Source organism: Mesocricetus auratus, unplaced genomic scaffold (assembly GCF_017639785.1).
Source record: "Mesocricetus auratus isolate SY011 unplaced genomic scaffold, BCM_Maur_2.0 Super-Scaffold_100003, whole genome shotgun sequence".
Classification (NCBI taxonomy): Eukaryota; Metazoa; Chordata; class Mammalia; order Rodentia; family Cricetidae; genus Mesocricetus; species Mesocricetus auratus.
The window spans coordinates 95,335,845-95,348,889 of NW_024429188.1; positions in this window are offsets into that span (position 1 = coordinate 95,335,845).

Here is a 13,045-nt window from a genome sequence, read left to right on the forward strand (position 1 = left end):
ATTGCCACCATCTTGACATTGTTCCAGACACCATCATCAGTGAAGAAATATCAGAAAAGAAATTAATGAGGATATTAAAAGGTGTTATGATTCTGTGGAAGGAAAACTTGTAATTATGACCGCTCAACAGATTTAGATAAATCTTTCAGCAACCTGACTTGTTATAGTCCGTCTATAAAATCATATAGTCTTTTTAGAGATCAAAATCTAGCATGGAAAAGGTGTAATTCTAAGGTATACAACTTAGAGTAAGAAGAGGCACCACAAATTTTTCTCTTTCTGAAAAAAGAAAAAAGAAAGATCTTGCAAGTGAGAAGGCAATCACATGTAAGCTAAACAGTGAGACTTTTGGAATCCTGCAATCTGTGGGGTCATGGTATGACAATCTACTAGACTAATGCATACAACATATAGCATACTTATAAAACTTCAGACTAAAATTCATAAGATAATTCAGTTTTATTTCTGTGTTTAAGATGCTCCAAATATTTCTACTACATACTAATCATGTTTCTTATCAAATAATAGAAGGAATAATTAACATAAGAAACACTTACATGATAAATTTAATATTGTGGTTGATAAGATAGAAAGTCAATTATCTTAAAATAAAGGCAATGTACTGTGAAAATGTATAAATTGAAAGCAAATCAAAAATCACTATCCCTGGATTTTTAACATTTAATTATGTAATTCAATGCTTCCAAATAACCAGCAGAATGTAAAACACAGAAAAAAAGATATTGAAGAAACAGCCATTAAAGCATCAAACACTGTTTAACCTGTGTGTTAATTCCATATATTCAATCAGGACGGATGACCGTCAGGACAGATGACACGAAAAAGATGTTTCTTTTTTTTTTTCTTTTTTTACTTAAGTTAGAAACAAGTTTGTTTCACATGTTAATCCTAGACCCCTCACCCTCCCTTCTTCCCCATCCCTCCCCACTAGGCCCCCCCAGTCCCCTACCCAATCTCCACTCAGATACTCAGATAGAGTGAGACCCTCCATGGTGAATCTCCAGAGTCTGTCATGTCATCTAGGGTAGCATCTAGGTCCTCCTACAAGAGTCCAGGCTGAGAGAGCATCCCTCTTTGTGGCATAGGCACTGAAAGTCTATTTGTACGCCAGGAATAAATATTACCCAAGGCCCCATAGGTTACCTAGGCCTCCTCACTGATACTCACATTCAGGAGGTCTGAGTCAGTCCCATGCTTTCCACACAGCCATCAATCTGGGGTCCAAGCACTCCCCCTTGTTCAGGTCAACTGTTTCTGTGGGTTAAACCAGCACAGTCTTAACTCCTTTGCTCATCAGTTCTTCCTTTATGACACTGGATTCCAGGATTTCAGTTCAGTGTTTATCCATGGGTATCTACCCCTGCTTTCATCAGTCACTGGATGAAGGTTCTGTTTCCCAGACTCTCTGGCAATGGGATTTTATGCTGACACTTCCCTGATTCGTGTCTAAAATCCATAAATGAGTGAGTACATACCATGTTTCTCTTTTTGTGACCGGGTTACCTCACTCAGGATGGTTTCCTCTACGATAAAGATGTTAAGTGAACAGAGCATATATTTCAAGAGCAAAAACACTTCATTAAGTGGAAATTTTATGTACAAAAAGCTAGAGTTTAGATTTTTTAAATTATATTTTAAGTATAGTTGTTACCATATGACTAAAATTATAATAAATTTAACTATAATTCACAATATGCATTGGATGAATCAATTTTAATTAGACAAAAATATGAAAATCAAATCTGCAGGCATTTCTAAGACATACAATATGTGCAGTTCCAAACCACAGGAATAAAGTATATATTGCAAAAACAGCAGGCCATGTCCAAATATAAATATCTTAAGGCACAGAGATTGAGGCTATTTTCTTACCATATATGTGTTGAACAACAAAGTATCACTGCTAATTTTCTTACAGTATGTTTTCTTTCCATTTACTTCTGAGGTAACAGAAACAGAAGTCATCCATTTCAGATTTTCTTAGCTTTAAACTTGTCTTTCTTACTAAATGTATTGATATCGATATTTATATTGAAAATGACAGACATGATACTTCACTCAGTCTTTTAAAGGGTTGCTAGCATTTTTGTGTCCCATAAAATAAGTTATCTCAATGAAAAGAAAGGGAATATGGAAAGGTCTTACAGAGAAGAAATCACTACATACACAACATTTCTCATTTGAATGAACCATAATTTATTGTTGCAGTTCTGATTCCTCAAACAATGAACAAACAATGCTGAGGATGACTGATGATGCACCACAATGACTGATGCAATAATGAAGAAAATGTTTGAAATATTGTGAGAATTATCAAACTGTGACAGAGTAATGCAACGAGCACATGCTTTTTGAAAAAGTATACTTATTTGTTCCTTATGAAGTTGCCACAAATGTGCAGCCTATTTCAACAAATTCAGCATCAGAAAATCACAGTGATTTGGATTGCAGTGACATTAAAATGAGATGACTTATGTTTCTATTTTTTTAATTTAGAAAAAAGATCAATGTATGGAGGGAAGAGATATAAGAGATACAAAACTGTAAACCTTAAGAAAATATCTAACTGGATATGGTGAGTTTCTGAGATTCCAGCTGGACAGCCATGCTTCTAAGCCCTAGTGCATGGGGGCACATTCCATACACCAACACATCTCCCGCAGCACTAGTCATTGGACACCAACATTCTCCCCACCCCTCACCAAATCTTCCCTCCATTGTATCAACAACCAAGGGAGCCACATACCCTACCTATTCCCAGAACAAAATGTGAATGTATGTGCTCCTAGCTGGACAGCCCTGCTCTTTAGGACCTAACCCACAGGGGCACACCCAATGCTTCAAACCAATTATTGCAGCCCCAGTGACCAGGAAGCAAGCGGCATCTTACCTACCTCACACCCAAACATTCCACTCTGCATCAGCAACCAAGGTAGCCACATGCCCCACCTCAAGGAAGAGCAACCACTACATTAATAGACCCCAACTATACCTTGAGGAAGAGTAACCACCAGAAGGCAAAGACTCCACCTATACCAACTGGAGGAAGAGTGACACCTAGAGCCACATGCCCCATCTACACCTAGTGGAGGAAGACAGATTCACAAATGTCCAGACTCTATCTGCACCAATTAGAGGAAAAGATTGGTAAACAGCAGTGAAAAAAATACATTAAACAACATGAAGAGCAATATGGTATCACCAGACACTATTGGTTCTACAACAGCAAATCTTGAACATCCCAATGCAGATGAAGCAGAAGAAAACAACCTTAAAACAACGTTATAAAGATTCTAGAGGCCCTTAAAGAGGAATGAAAAATTTCCTTAAAGAAATGGAGGTATCTGTGGGTATCTCCAGTTCTGGGAGTATGGCTCTATGCTTAGCTGTGGGTACCTATTTTTGCCTTGATCAGCTACTCGTGAAGGCGCTGGGAATGGTAACCAAGGTAGTCATAAGTCTCATTATAGGGGAAGGGCATCAATGGCAATCTCTACCAATGCCTAGATTCCTAGTTGCAGTTATCGCTGTGGATCCCCTACCTTTTCCTTTCTGGCAGTCCTCTCTCCAAACCTGTACTGACTCCCTTTATCAAGGCCATCTCCTTTCTTGCCCTCCTCTATTCTTCCTAGTCTCAGTCCTCCAGTTCTCCTCCCACCCTTCTTCCCCCTCTCCCCTTTCCATCTCCCTCCCCACCTCCATGGTCCCAATTTGCTCAGCAGTTCTTGTCCCCCTCCCCTTTTTCAGGGGACCATGCTCTCTTCTCTTGGGATCCTCCTTGTTTCCTAGCTCCTCTGTCAGTGTGGATTGTAGGCTGGTAATCCTTTGTTCTATTTCTAAAATCCATATATGAGTAAGTACATACTATGTCTTTTTGTGACTGGGTTACCTTGCTCAGGATGGTTTGTTCTAGTTCCATCCATTTGCCTGAGAATTTCAAGATTCCATTGTTTTTGTACCACATTTTCTCTATCCATTCTTCAGTTTAAGGGCATCTAGGTTGCTTCCAGGTTCTTAGTATTACAAACAATGCTGCTGTGAACATAGTTGAGCATATATCCTTGATATATCAATGTGCGTATTTTAGGTATATGGACTGGAGAGGAATTGCTGGATCTTGTGGTAGACTAACTCCCATTTTTCTGAGAAACTGCCATACTTATTTCCAAAGTGGTCATACAAGTTTGCACTCCCACAAGCAATGGTGGAGTGTTCCTCTTTCTCCACATCCTCTTCAGCAAAGACTGTCATTGGTGTTTCTGATTTTAGCCAATCTGGCCGGTATAAGATGGTACCTTAAAGTTGTTTTGAGTTGCATTTCCCTGATGGCTAAGGATGTTGAGCACGTTCTTAAGTGTCTTTCAGTCATTTTAGATTCCTCAATTGGGAATTCTCAATTTAGATATGAACCCCACTTTTTAATTGGATTGTTTGGTGTTTTGGTGGCCAGCTTCTTGAGTTCATTTGATCTGACCTAATGAGAGCATGCAGACCCTAGCCAGAATGCAGAGGAACCAGCATTGGACCTAACCAAGCCCTCTGAATGTGGGTGTCAGCTAGGAGGCCAAGGCAGTCTATGGAACCTCTAGCAGTGGAGCCAGTGTTTATTCCTATGTCACAAATGGACTTTGGGAGCCCATATCTTATGGAGTGATACTATTGCAGCTCAGATATGGAAAGGAGGGTCTGCCTCCCCAAATGATGTGATGGCCTTTGATGATCCCCCATGGAGGGTATCCTCATCCCTGGGGAGTGGGTGGGGAGTGCATTGGGGGGGGTCGGTGAGAAGCAAGGGAGGACGGGAGGGTGAGGGAATGGGGTGATGGATATGTAAATAAGAGTGTTGCTAAAATAAATAAATGGAGGAAAAGACAAACAAAAAATTTAAAGAAATCAATAAATCTATCAAAGTAAGCCAAGAAACCAAGAAAAAAAAACAGTCAAACAAGGGAAGGAAACAATCCAATGCCTGAAACATAAAATAGATTCAATAAAGAAAACAAAAACCAATGTAATTCTGGAAATGGAAAATCTGTGTAAATGGACAGGAAGTACAGATGTAACATAAACAAAAGTATACAAATGATGGAAGAGAGAATCTCAGATATTGAAGACACAATAGAGGAAATAGATAAAAGTGTAAAAGAAAAATTCAAATACAACAAATTCTTAACACAAATCATTCAGAAAATCTGGGACACCATGAAAAGACCAAACCTAAGACTACTAGGGATAATAGAAGGAGAACAATTCCAGCTGAAAGGTACAGAAATTTGTATTCAACAAAATCATAGAAGAAAACACCCTGGACCTAAAGAAGGATATGCCTATGAAGGCAAAATAAACTTACAGAACACCAAATAGACAGGATGAAAAAAGAGTCCCTTCATCACATAATAATCTAGATATTCTACCAAAACTAAGGTACTGTGGATGCTAGCTCAGACTAGTATTCCCAGTAAAGCTTTCTATCACATAGCCAGAGAAAACAAGATATTTCAAGGCAAAACCAGACTTAAACAATACTTATCCATATATCCATCCCTACAGAAATTACTAAAAGGAAAACCCCAACCCAAGAAAGATAGCTGCATCCATTAAAAACACAAGTAACAGATAACTTCACATCAGAAAACCCCAAATAAGGGAAACACACAAACACTACCCCACCATGACCAAAACTAAGTATAACAAGAATTAACAATCAGTTAGCCTACAAAAACACAAAGGTGATCAGAATGGATATGAAAATAGGTACCATCCTTTTGCTGCAAACAATAAACACACTTCATCCTCAAAGACAGATATTGTCTCAGAGTAAAAGGTTGGGAAAAGATTTTTCAATCTAATGGACCAACGAAACAAGTGGGTGTAGCTATCCTAATATCTATGAAAATAGACTTCAAACTAAAATTAATAAAATCAGATGGAATATGACATTTCATATTTATCACAGGGAAAATCCTTCAAGATGAAATCTCAATTCTAAAAATCTATGTCCCAAATACTAGGGCACTCACATTTGTAGAAGAAATATTACTAAAGCCTAAATTGTATATCAAACCCTTAACACTAACAGTGGGTGATTTAAACACCTCAATCTCACCAATGGACAGTTCTACCGGACAGTAACTTAACAGATAAATATAGGAAATACCAAATGCTATGACTCAAATGATATTAAAAGACATCTATAGAACATTCCACCCTAACACAAAACAATATAGCTTCTTCTCAGCACCTCATAGAATCTCCCCTAAAATTGACCACTTGGTAGCAAACAAAAGCTCAAGAAATACAAAAAGTGAAATAACACCGATATCTTTTTGAATCACCATGACTTAAATTTAGAATTCAACAACAGCATTAATTGTACAAAGCCTACAAACTCATGGAAATTAAGCAATGTTCAAATGAATAATCACTGTTTCAAGGAAGAAATAAAGAAAGAAATTAAAGACTTCCTAGGAGTCAATTAAAATGATATCACATCATACCCAAACATGGAGAAATCTCTCACTAGTGACTTAACAGCACACCTGTAAGCTCTAGAACAAAAAGAAACATACACACCCAGGAGGCGCAGATGATAGGAAATAATAAAATTGAGATCTAATAACAATAAAATTGAAATAAAGAAAACAATAATCAATGAAACAAAGAGTTTCCAAAATGTCCAAAAAGTAGAAAGAGAATATCCAAATTAACAAAATCATAAATGAAAAGAGGGCTATACAGAAACTTAGGAAATCTAAAGAATCATTAGGTCATACTACTAAACAAAATTGGAAAATTTAAAAGAAATGAACAATTTTCTGGATAGGTAACACATATAAAAAATTAAATCAAAATCACATAATAAACTTAAATATACATATAACCTCCAAGAAAATAGAAGCAGTCATCAAAATCTGCTAACCAAACAAAAACAAACAAACAAAAAGCCTAGGGACAGATGGTTTTAGGGCAGAATTCTACCAGAAATTCAAAGAAAAACCTATATCAATACGCCTCAAGTTGTTCTACACAATATAAACAGAAAGAACATTGCCAAACTCTTTGTACAATGCTAAAGTTACCCTGGTATTTACACTGATACCCAAATCACACAAAGACATAACTAAGAAAGAGAATTACATACCAATATCCCTCATGAACATTGATGCAAAACTACTAAATAAAATACTGGCAAACTGAATCCAAGAACACATTCAAATATCATCCACCATGGTCAAGTAGGCTTCATCCCAGAGAAAGAGGGATAGTTCAACATACAAAAATCTGTCAATATAATCCATCATATGAACTAGCTGAAAAAAGATAAAAATATGGTCATGTCATTAGATGCAGGAAAACCCTTTGACCAAATTCAACACCTCTTCATGATAAAGGTTTGGAGAGATCAGGGACACAAGGAACATACCTAAACATTGTAAAGGAAATATACAGCAAGGCAATATACAATATCAAACTAAATGGAGAGAAACTCAAAGCGATCCCACTAAAATCAGGAAGAAAACAAGGCTGTAAACTCATAGTGCTCTAAGTTTTAGCTAGAGCAATGAGACAGCAAAAGGAGACCAACGTCATAAAAGATGGAAGGGAATAACACTAACTTTCACTATTTGAAGATGATATGATAGTATACATAAATGATCCCCCCAAGAACCTACCATGTAAATCCTACAGATGATAAGCACCTTTAAATGTGGTAGGATAAAAGATCAACTCATTCCTTACTGTAGATAGAACATTCCCAGAAATCTCATGCTCCTCTCCCCATGACTTTCTTACCATGATGAATTGGATCTTCAAAATAGAAGGTAAAAATAACTTTGGTTGCTATTTGAGATAATTTATCATAGTAACAAGAAAAGTAATTGATAGAAATACACATCACATGATCCAGGAATATCACTCATATATGCCCACAAAAATTTCTTACTCACACATACATACATATACTTACGGATGTGTACATAATGACATATGTATGTATGTATGTACGTATGTATACACAAGTATACATGTATATATACATATAGGTGAAGAGAATATGACATGTATAAAATATGCACAAACATTTAAACATTTTATGTTTATAATGAAAGTATTCAAAATCAGTTATGTCTACACATAAAAAATAAATTGTGGCATATGACATAATAGATTTGGGTCCACATCAGCAGAGATAAATGCCACTAACTTAACGATAAGCCAAAAGCTTTAACAAATGTTATAAAATCAAAATAAGACAGCATTATTGATGTATATTTTTAGAAAACTCTTAAAATAAGGATGTTATTAAGGATTGTACAATAAATCTGTAAAGAATAAAGAAAGCAAATCACTTCAAAACACAAGATACTTTTTAACTCCAACTGGCCAAAAAAACTTCATGAATTGCTTGATACACAGTGCACACCACTCATAATGTAGCTTTTGTTGTTTGGTAATGTGAATATGTGTAGTTATTATATAAATTTTGGGGGCAGAATTATATTCAATATTGAGCAATACAAAAAGCAGTTGTAATTTATGTATACTAATTTTTATAAACATATGAAAAATTATTGAGTTTTATTTTCTGTGAGTCTGCTTAACTTCTGTGTGTGTTGATTTTATGTTTGTAATGATGTTATGTAATAAATTTTAATTAAAAATATGTGGATTTCCTCTTGATAATGGAAAAATTTCTTAGGATTTTATAATTTCTCACCATGCTCAAATTAAAGTTCTGTTTTCCAAACAGGTGTGTGAATTTCTAGGCTATTTAAAGCATTGTATAATTTGATGATAAAATCATGGGTTTTCTGAAAATCCTTGTTTTTCTCTTTAAATAATGTTTCTTCTATTATAATGTGAAAGTCAAAAGAGGTAGGGATGAGAAGAGCACAGAATCTCAACAACAACCTGGGTGACCTTTTGCCCATTGAGCAATTCCTTAGATGCCAGAGCAAAAACATCAGAAGTCTGAAAGGACAAAGGTTCTTGTCTGTGCAAGGCTATTTTAAGCTATGCATTCTAGCTCAGAGTTCTCAAAACCCTATAAATATGCAGCTGGTAAAGAACATTTTCATCAGGTATGCACGCAGTATGCTGCAAAATCACTTTGTTAGACAGGTATTAGTTAATAATTGAGAAGAAAACCTAGCCTGACTTTGTTTATTAATATTATTTTCATCATCATTATTATTAATAATATTTATTTATTTATCTGTTTACAGAATTCCACAACAATTCAAAGTTGGCCAAAAATTTGGATATAAGCTTTGCTACATGATCCAGCAAAAATATTACGCATTGCATGTAGTATTGTTGTAAGTGCTTAAATGATGTTTATTAGGAAATGTATCTAGTTTTTAGTATTCATGCCTTCTTTTCTTCAACCGGGAAGGGTAATTATAGGTAGGAGGAACATATATCTATAGTATGTATCATTATTTATAGTATAAGTATAATACTTATAGCCACAGGCATTCTCATATACAAATTTAACTTTCCTCTCAGTATTTAATTTTAACCATGCTGGTTTTTCATGTTTCTTTTTTTTTTATTTTATTTTCCAGTTTAAATTTAGATAAGAATCAAGGTTGCTTCACAAGTCAGTTCCAGATCCCTCTCCCATTCCCTCCCTTCCTCCCGTGCCCTCCCCCCCCCCCGTTATCCCCTCATTTCTCCAGGGAGGGTGAGGCCCTCCATGGGGGTGTCCATAGTGTGTCATTTCATATAGGGCAGGGCCTAGACCCTTTCCCAATAGTTCTGGGTGAGAGTGCACCTCACATTGTTCTATTGGAGTCCAAAGTCCGTGTGTATACTTGGGATGGGTACTGATCTGCTGCCCAAGGCTCAATAGATTCCCTAGGCCTCTTCACTGACACCCAGATTCAGGGGGTCTTGATCAGTCCCATGCTGGCTTCCCAGGCTAATGCCTGGGATTCAAGAGTTAACCTTTGTCTGGTCAGCTGTTTCTGGGGGTTAAACCAGCCCAGTCTTAATCCCTTTGATCATCACTCCTCCCTCTCTGTTACTGGCTTTCTTGAGTTCAGTTCAGTACTTAACCAAGGGAGTCTGCCTCTTCTTCGATCAGCCACTCAATAAAGTTTCTGTTTCCCAGACTCTCTGGCCATAGGATTGTAGGCTGGCACTCCCCAGATCTATGTCTAAAATCCATATATGAGAGAGTACATGCCATGTTTCTCTTTTTGTGACTGGGTTACCTCACTCAGGATGGTTTCTTCTAGTGTCATCCATTTGCCTGCGAATCTCATGATTCCATTATTTTTTTCTGCTGAATAGTACTCCATTGTGTAGATGTACCACATTTTCTCTATCCACTCTTCAGGTGAGGGACATCTAGGTTGCTTCCACGTTCTGGCAATTACAAATAAAGCTGCTATGAACATAGTGGAACAGACATCTTTGTTGTATGAATGGGCATCTTTTGGATATATGCCTAAGAGTGGAGTTGCTGGGTCTTGTGGTAGGTTTATTCCCATTTTTCTGAGGAATCTCCACACTGATTTCCAAAGTGGCTGAACCAGTTGGCACTCCCACCAGCAATGGAGGAGTGTCCCCCTTTCACCACATCCTCTCCAGCATAAATTGTCATTGGTGTTTTTGATTTTAGCCATTCTGACAGGGGTGAGATGGTATCTTTGAGTTGTTTTGATTTGCATTTCCCGGATGGCTAAGGATGTTGAGCACTTTCTCAAGTGCCTCTCAGCCATTTTAGACTCCTCTATTGAAAACTCTCTATTTAGTTCTGCAGCCCACTTTTTAATAGGGTCCTTTGGTGTTTTGGAGACTTGCTTCTTGAGTTCTTTGTAAATTTTGGAGATCAACCCTCTGTCAGATGTGGGATTAGTGAATATTTTTTCCCATTCTGTGGGCTGCCTTTTTGTCTTGCTGACTGTGTCCTTTGCCTTACAGAAGCTTCTCAGTTTCAGTAGGTCCCATTTATTAATTGTTGATCTTACTGCCTGTGCTGCTGGTGTTATGTTCAGGAAGCTGTCTCCTGTACCAATTCGTTCAAGGGTACCACCCACTTTCTCTTCTAAGAGGTTCAGTGTGGCTGGATTTATGTTGAGGTCTTTGATCCATTTGGACTTAAGTTTTGTGCATGGCGATAGACATGGATCGATCTTTTTAATTTGTATCTTGTTATACTATTTTATTCCTGCTTTAGTATTTACAAATTTGTCATGTGTATGGTACTCACATTGATTTAATATGTGCACTTTTAATAGGAAATACCTTTGTGGTGTATTATAACAAAAAGAAGTATAGGGTCAGGTTGTTAGATTCTTTTCTGGACAAATGTAATATCTCAGAATGATAAGAAAATTAAATGTATTTAATGTTACGGGTTTTTAAGTAAAGCAGATGTATGTTAAAAACAAAGCTGTGCCGGGCTTGAAAACATGTGCATTCTACATGGTAATGATAAGATAATCAATGTTACTCTTTGTTGATATAATTTACTCTTTTGTCCTACCTTCATAAATATAAATATAAATGCTCATACTTAATTTATATATTATGGATTTTGTCTGTACATATATGGCATATGGTGTGTGTGTGTGTGTGTGTGTGTATGCACATGCCATGGTATGCATTTAAAGGTCAGGAGACAACTCTTGGCCAGCACTGAATACTTTCATTTTCTTGGTTTTTTTTTCTATAGAGTCTAGTTAGTGTTGTCCAGCTAGATTTTGGGTATAGGGCTTCTTTTGTTTATGGATGACCTACCAGGTTTAATATTAAAGCATTGACTTTTCCTTTCACAGAAGATATTCAAAACTAATAGTTGCTTCCTGGTGGTAGGATTTCATGTCCCCTGCCTCTGGTTGGAGCTTACATAGGACTTATGTGTGTTGGTCAAACAAGGTCTGTTAGTTTTTATAGAACTGCACTGCTGTGTCAGGAAAACACAGTTTTGACTACCTGTGCCTCTTTAATATTTACACCTCAGTCTCATAAAGACCCCTGATCCTGAAAAGAGCGATACAGCATCTATGTACCACTTAGGCCTGAGCACTCCACAGTCTCCTATTCTCTGCACATTGACAATTGCTATCTACTTTAAAGAGAAACTTTTTAGATTAGGTTTGAAAAGGTCTCTAATTTATGGGTATAGCAATATGTCTTTAAGAATTACTTTAATACTATGCCTATTTAGAATATCAGTACTATTTGGCTGTCTCCTGCTGTCTCCTGGGACCTATGATCTGTTTAGTCATAAGTTACTGATCCCTTTAAGAATGAAAGTGATAGGTTCAATCTCATAGAGCAGATCTTAGATTCAATCTAGTTACTCCAATAACATCTGTGCCACCGTTATACGAGTGGGCATAGCTTTTCATGTTCGCCATTGTTGTAGTTTTCAGGGCACACAGATGAGTGAAATTGTGGATTACTTTTCTCTGGTAACAAGCATACTACCTAGCTCTGCAAAAGCTAGCCAGTTGGGATAAAACTGGATTGATTTTTCCATGTTTGGGGATTCTTGTTTGTGGTGTTTCAGTAGGAGGGTCCTATCAGCATGTTCTACATTGTTTTCCAAGAGTACTAGCACTAATTGAGCTAGACGTAACCCCCTGGGAAAAATTAGTCCTCCTATACTCATGGATTGGTTTAATTAATAGTGTCATATACACTAAAAACAATTTGTAAATTCCATGAAAGGAATCATCAAAATCCTGAATGAATTCTTTATATAAATTAAATAAGAATCTTAAATTTCAATTAGAAAGACACAAAAACATCAATATAGCAAAAATTTTCCTGAATAATAAAAAACTGCTAGAAGTAACATCATTCCTGATTTCCAAATATAATGCAGGAATGCATTCATAAAAACAACATGGTTCTGTCAAAAAGCAGACGTATTTATCAATGGAATAGAAGTGGGAATTCATTTGCAAGTAGACACATCTATGACAAGCTGATTTTTGATAAAAAGAATATATGCTGAAGAAAAAACTTCAGCAAATAGTGCTGGCCAATTGTATTGCTACATGTG